We start from the raw sequence: 7,869 nt of genomic DNA on the forward strand, positions 1-7,869 counted from the left end.
TACAAAGTTCATCAAATCCTTCGCAAATCTGCCGCAGTAGAATTCCTTTATGTTACCATGCTTTTCTCGAACATATCGCAATAACACCCAGTCTTCGACGAAATGTCGTACATTGCCTTCAGCACTACAAAAACTACAAAGACTATTATTTTGTAAATTAAATCTTTCCAAGTACGCCGGGAAGCGCCCGTGTCCAGTAATTATTTAAATGTAATCAAAATCTCATGTCATTCTCATATTTTTAAAAACTTCAAAGTTCAACAAATAATCTTTCCTTTTTCCTGAAATGTTCCATTTCTTTTTCCAGCAATCATAATAGAAATCCTTGACTTTAGTAATAACAACCGTTTTTATGCTTGAATATCGAACGCATCCTCGGCATTACCCATAGCAGTATGTCGGCCCGCTCACTGCCTACAACACCAGTATGGGTTTTCAGCCAGTTCATAAATGAGACCAAAATATTGGTGTTATCAACTTCTGCTAGTGCTTTTAAACCAGATAATGAAGTCTGTATATATATTAGTATTTGTTTTTACAGTCAGGTTTTCATCAATCATCATCAATGTAAAAGTAATAACTGTTTTGTACATTAATCTAATAATGTTGCTTTTCACTGCTAATAACTCAGCTGAGCTGAAAAATGTCTTTTCAGAATAGAGAGAATCAGAATAGAGTTAGTTCTTTTATGAATATTATTAAAATGTTCTTCAAAATTCAGTTTGCAATCGAAAAAAACACAAAGATGTTTAAGGCTTTCAACACGTTTAATTCTAACGCCTTCATATTTTAGTTCTGATGATCTAGTCCCCCCCCCCCTTTGACTAAAATAAGACATTAGTTTTTTGTAAATTAATCTCAGCTTTTCTTTTTCAATGCACGTTCTTAAATCTTCTTTAGCAAATTCTTCTTTAGCTTCTCTAATTTCTCCAAAGAGTTTTCACGAATTATATATAAAATGCCATCAGCATAGCATAACATTCTTACACCATTTGGACACTCTTTCTTTAACAATCCATACATTGCGGTGAGATTTATATCGATGATGAAAAAATGTTAATTTCATTCCATAATTATTGTTGACATTTGGATAGGTTATGTTAATTCAGTAACGGAAAAGCATGCGAAAGCTATACCTGTGGAGAGAGATGCCTCTAAAGATAGGCGTTTTAAGAGAACTGGCTCGTATTCACGTTACATATGGAAAAACTACAGAAACCAACTATGCAGGCAGCCTGTTCACCTAGAATCGAACTCAGGATCTAGGAGGGAATATGTATCGAACTCTCAGTATTCAGCGAGCTTAACCATTTGACGATCGGTGGGGTACTGTTTACATTAGATATAATCTTTAATGGATGATTTTTCTCTGTGAGCATTAACTTCTAGTTTTTCACTATCTGACAAATGATCCATATTAATTAACAGTAATTAGAATTAACAGTATTTCCGGATTGTACTACAAGGTCTTTACGTGAAATCAAATTGTAAGCGAAAAATGACCAATGTTAAAAATCTGAACTTAGCTGCACAGCTGGGAAAAGAATATATGGATTGTTGTTTACTGTAATTACTCTCTACAAAATAAAAATAATAATCAAGATTCTATTTCATTTTACATAAATTTCTTGCAAATAATTAAACTTGAATCTTGAATTTCATTGTATAAATTGATTTAAAATTTTGGAAGCATATCTACTGATCAAAGCATTTTCGGACGAAATTCGATCAAGCAAAATAACGTTTTTACGAATATTAAACAATTCTGAATTTGAAGAACTAGTTTATATTGATTTTATCAAAGTTATTCCAAAATAAATTGTAAATAAGAAATGGAAATAATATTTTTATTGCGAAAAATGCAAAATTCATGCAATTTAACATGAAAAGTTTTATCAGTTGCATCATTACTGAATTCAGTAAGAAAGATTCCTCTAGCATGTGGAAACACTTTTAGGGACTGATAATTTGTTTATTTCTAAGAAAGATTTTACTTACCCTTCAATTACTTGATTCATGAAAAAAATGTGTAAGTTTTTATATTATTTTTTAAACACACAGGGTAAATGATGAGCTCCATTAAGATCTCTTTCCTAATATCATTTTTTTAAATAATTGACGAAACCATTGAATTAAGTTCACTTTTAGCCTTTTTTTAAAAAAGTTTAGAAAATCTGTCAGTTTTAAAAGAAAATAGTTTAAAATTACTGCTGTTAAATTCCTATTGCTTCAAACTGATGAAATTGCAGTAAACGTAATAAATTTTAGAGCCAATATGTCGAAGAACTTAATCTTTCTGTTATTTATGATCCTATACGACAAATTGCAAAGTTCTGGTGAGCTATAACCTATTTATACATATATATTTTATCTAAGAGCATATGAAGTGTGTACTTAGGTATTAAAACATACTAAGTTATAAAGGCAAGTAAAGAAGTTTTAAAATTTGTTGCTAACATATTTATCGCATTCTAAAAGATGAAGTTTGAATAAAAAAATTCTAATTTATAATATTCGGAAAATCTAAGATTTAATTTGCTAAAGCATATTCTCCTAATTATAGACTTTTTTAATAGAATATTCACTTTCGTAGTAGAAAAAGGAATTATATCGTACAAATTTTATAACGTACTTTAGAGTTCTTAAATTAATTATGAACTACTTATAGTCGTTTGGAAGCTATCTGTAATTTACGTTAAATCATCGATTTATGCGAGATTCTGACAGCATTATAAATTTAAAAATTTAATTTTAAACTACAGCTAAAATAATCTCAGAAAAAAAGTCTTATACAATTATATAAATCTCAGAAAGCACTAAAAAATTTTAAAAAGGAATTTTAAATTAAATCTAAAACAATTTGATATAATGTTTGTCCGGTAAAACCTGCAGTCACATTATATTTAAAATATACTGCGCAATTCTGAGTATTCATTGTTTCAAAATACTGTAAATAGCAATTACATTGTTAAGGTTGTAAAAATAAGAGAATACATTTTCCTTAAATATTTTGTTTTTGTTTTTGCCTCTATTAATGAATTGAATGCTTCATATGATTAAGTTACTCAGAAGAAATTTTGGTGAGATTTATTTCTGTTAAAATCAGTGATAAAACAAGAATTCCGAGTTAAAAATATTCATATGCATACTACATTGTTTAACTCTTAGTTAACACTGTCTTGTAAATAGATAGATTAAAATTTTTAAAACAAGGCTTTTGCAAAATGTTTAGAGGAAATACCTTCAGTATATGATATTAACGCTTGCATAAGAATAGCGTGCACTTTAAAAGTTCAAGATTTTAATTTTAAAGCATACTTAAAATAGCAGAAAGTTATATTAATATTGTTTTAAATATAATACTTCATTCGTTTACTACGACAGTGCTGGATATGTTGTTATTACACAGCGACAGCTTAAGTCGGCAAACATACAATAAACGCCTATTATCCCTTTAATAAACGATGAGAACTTACAGAAAACGAAATACTGATTTATGTATTAAATAAAAGCAACGTAGAAAGCATAATTATTTTTCGAATTTTACACACAGAACAATACTTTATAATGGCGGCCACACTGAAACGTTTCTTCACTGTATGATTCTTACACTGCAGTAAAACCAATGTACAGAATCCCTTCACCAGTTAAACAGAAAATTTTTCTTAGAAAAAATTAACTTTTTTGAGTAATATAAGGCTTCAAAAATTTACCTTACCTGGGAAAACCTTTGACTCATGTTTTCAGCTAAATTTCGTGAATTGTTGAAAATGGTGGACACAGTTCACATACCTCTCCCCACCTCTTCACCGTTCATTTCCAATGCTGTCCCCTCATCTGCACCCGTGTTAGGGTTGCTCTGGCGACGGCTGCTAAGTCCCAGACTCCGCCAATGGCTAATGGTTGTCGACCTAAGTTACCATGGGAACATAACGAAGCACTGTTAATCAAACACAAGAATGTCTACTGACACGGACTTTCATTTAAAGGGGTTATTGCAAATGGTATTTACGGTCTCAAAATCACCGGGTAATTAGGAGTAAAGCATTATTAAGAAAAAAGAATTTCAACTGTCTTATAAATTGAACTGATGCTTCAGCGTAATACCATCATTACTAGGATTAATTCCAATTGAATTCCAACTATTCTGAATCCAAATATTCACCAATTTAGTTGTTATTCTTTACAAGTTAAGTAAAATTAAAACAGCGTTTGATTTAACATCGCATTCTATACAGTTTTGTTGATTGAAGTAATTTATAAATTTAATACAGAAATATTTTAAAAAAACTATCAAAATAATTCAGTTGAATATGCCCGATATGCAGCCTGGCTATGTACTGCAAATTTATAGATATGAACGAAAAAGCAGGATGTACTGTACGTCAGCTAATGTTTTTTGCTTTCTCCGTAATTTATTTCTTAGCAGTTAGAAGTATTTCTTTTCTAAAAATAAACTAAATAAACGTAATGATAGTCATTTTCTCAATTTTATCATTTCATTTAGTGAATCGTCCAGCAGTTATGGATATAAAATTCCTCATAGTGTAGTTTTACAATCTATTACACACAAAAACTTTTGTTTTGGTTCTGATGGAATGGATTTCAGTTTGGATTTATATTTAAAGGAAAGAGGCCAATGTACAAAGTGTAAGCGTCCTTTTGGAATTATAATCAACAAAATACCACCTGTTCGTGATTTTTAGGGAATTTTAGAGTTTTTGCTCAAAGCATGTAAAATAAAAAAGGATTACATGCTTATTGGAATAAAATAATTTATTGTTAATTATTGTGGAAAAAGAGTGTTTTGTTTTTTGTTTAAGGCAAGGAGAAAAATTTTGTTTTTAATATAACAATCTATATATATAAAGAAGAATGTCTGTTTGTGTGTTTTTTCGCGATTAAGTCGGTCAGTACTATAGCTATCGTCAATAAACTTTCTACAATTCTTTCCTGGGTTTTGGAAAAGGTCGACGTCCACTTTTCCCCCTCAAAAAAAAAAAAAAAAAAAAACCAATAGCTAAAATCAGAGCTATTAATTAAAAACTCTAAAAACGCTAACTTTCGCCCTCATTTTTCCGAGAAGCAACAGTCTAGCACGCTGGAGGTAAAAATCTACTTTATTTCGAGAAGTGGTGCCACTGCTCGCTTTCAAATAGTAGAGTTTGTTAATCAAAAATCTGTAATTTTTACAAAATCTATATATATAAAGAAGAATATCTGTGTGTTTGTGCCTTTGTTTCCCTGTTTGCGTTATTGATTTCTCATGAATTTTTTGCCACACTTAATCGACTAAAATTGAATATAGGTGAAACGTTGAATAGAACTTGAGCTTTTGCGACCATTTGATTAGAAATACGAAAATTATTAAAAACTGCATGTAATTGTTACTGATATAATGAGAGAGAATTAGTTTATTTTTCTATCCAAATTTTTCTGTAGGTTCCATATCGCATCAGATTAAAAAATGTATGACTATGAATCGTATTTTTGCATCGTTATTAGGGAAGGATTAGAGCGGTATCATTCTCTTTGTTGTTAAATACATTACTCTCAAACTATCTTAACTGGCATCGGGTACTTCCGGTAGTTTTGAATAAAGAAATGTGTGAAATGAAAATATAATTCGTTATTTTTATTATATTAAATATGTAATTGGTTTATAAAAGAAAAAAAATTCTCCGATGTCTTTGAACACATCGATAGGCTGTTTCCTCAGTTAAGCCGAGTATTTACAGTTCTTACGTATTTCTAAAATTAAATTTTTCATAAATTAAATATGTATATCTTAATGCCCCGAAATTTCAGTTAATACCTAAATGAAAGAAAATAATTTTCGTTTAATGAAAAATGTTTAGTATCAGAACAAATATGAATATGTATATGGAAAAAATTTTTTAAATGGTGCATGTAAAATTTTTGGAATCTTTAAAATATCAATTTTTTAAAATAAATTTTGATGTACAATTCTTCTCACCAAGTTCAAACTAGGATAATTTCATTAAAAGTGCACTACGGGCGCCCTGATTTCTTATTACAAGGCGATGACGTCGTTCATCACGATAATCTTCGCAGGAGAGGGAAACAGTAATTCATAAGCGTCACAAGTTCCCTCATACACTTGGAATTCAGCCTTTTCTTGATATGAGGCCCAAGCCTTAAATTTCCGGTTGTGCCGTATCCCATTTTGAAGTACTTATATATGTAAACAGAAAAGATTTCAAAACATCAAATTTCCTCTATCTTTTCTTATGTTTCGATGATACTGAACTATATTTTAAGCTCAGACGTATGCTCACAAACAATTTCATTGGTACAGTTGTTGATCTCTGACTCTCACGAAAAGATGAATCAATGGCTAATTTAAATATGTGGCTGAAAAAGAACCGTTTATTATTAGTAATTAGTAAACCTAATTTTGCGTTAGTAAGACTAAATTCTAGTGTGACATATGCTTCGGTTCTTGATCCTTAGTACAGGGTGATCTAATAATCGCGCTTATTAAATTTTAAAAAATTATAGAAATAGCGAAATGAATAGTAATGACAAATTGCTTTAATGTGTGTTTTTACAAGTAATATGTCACTTGAAATTTCATTTGCTGTTTATACTAATAATTAAAAACTGTTTGTTTGATGCAAAATGGAAATAAGGTTTTAGAAAGGAGAACGAATTTTTGTAATTAAACATTACTTTGCAACGCATTATTACGGGGAAACTGATGAAGCATTTAAAGAAATTATATAACATTAAAAATTTTAATTTAAAACAGCCTATAAACACCCTTACATATTGGCAAAAGTAATAATTAGTCGTCTAACTTAGTTAAAACTATCAGATGAATTGAAAATGAGAGCCAGGTTCTCATCCATTCGAAAAAAAAAACAGAAATGATTGCTCGATCATTCAATAAATGCTACACCAGAAATGCTTTCGTCAGAACTGAAGATGATATTATCTACAAGAAAGATGATGACGTTGTTAATGGTGAAATGGAGGATGAGCCAGTCAGTCGGATTAGCCTAGAATAAGGAAAGTCTTCTGAAAATTGCTAGAAACGTAAGTTGATAATTGATTGATTGATTCAAAAACTTCATTATATTCGTATTAAGCAAAATAAAAAATATCATTTTTATTTTGCTCCAGTTTCAATTATTAATATTTTACAGTTATAAATTTTTTTGATCAAATTATTTGTAAATCATTTTGAACTCGTATATTTGACGACCACCAAAATTTCAATACCGAAGCATTTGTTAAAGCTTCTCAGTTTAAACGTTAAAGTATAATAATAATCTGAATAATTATAAATAATTAATAATCCGAAACATAACATTTATAAGTATATGAAATTAACAATACAAAAACAAAATTTAGGAAGCTGAGGGAAAAAGAACTATATAATTTATGCATGCATGCGTTTAATTTCACTGATTTAATGAAGATAATATTTTTTTTTTTTATTTATTTTTCAATACATTTTCTTCCCACGACTAACAAACTGAAACTAAAATTATAAACATTTAGAAACGCACATAAAAGTAATATTTGTTCTTGAGGGCTCTTTCTGAAATTCTAAATGCATATCCTCAGAAAAATAAATACCTCTCATATGTAACTGCTCATCAAGTGAATTTGAAATTCTTTAATCATATTCTTAATAGCTAAGCTTTCTATAACGCCTAGGTTTCCTACCCATATATAAGTACATTGAAGGAGATATTTTGGAATGGTTTATTCTTTTCAGGTCGTGGATTTGATATTGCAGCCAAAACTGGAAGCATTGCCACTAGTCAGAAATATTTGTTGCAAGCCTCATGAGCAAGCGATCGTATGAAACAAATGCAGAGCTTCGTCTTGAGTAATTAA

At 29.7% G+C, this 7,869-nt stretch overlaps 1 protein-coding gene across 1 annotated transcript in view; it reads right to left on the bottom strand.

Moving 5' to 3' along the window:
• SP555 (SPRY domain-containing SOCS box protein SP555) overlaps positions 1–3,875 on the bottom strand; it is a 67,349-nt gene extending 63,474 nt beyond the window's left edge. Inside the window, exon 1 of the mRNA XM_035360932.2 lies at positions 3,719–3,875. The gene's annotated coding sequence lies outside the window, so the exon portion shown is untranslated. The remainder of the gene's footprint in view (positions 1–3,718) is intronic.
• Between the last annotated feature and the right edge of the window lie 3,994 nt (positions 3,876–7,869).

This window comes from Stegodyphus dumicola, chromosome 10 (assembly GCF_044657685.1).
Source record: "Stegodyphus dumicola isolate Sdum_Otavi_A_Nest chromosome 10, ASM4465768v1".
NCBI lineage: Eukaryota > Metazoa > Arthropoda > Arachnida > Araneae > Eresidae > Stegodyphus > Stegodyphus dumicola.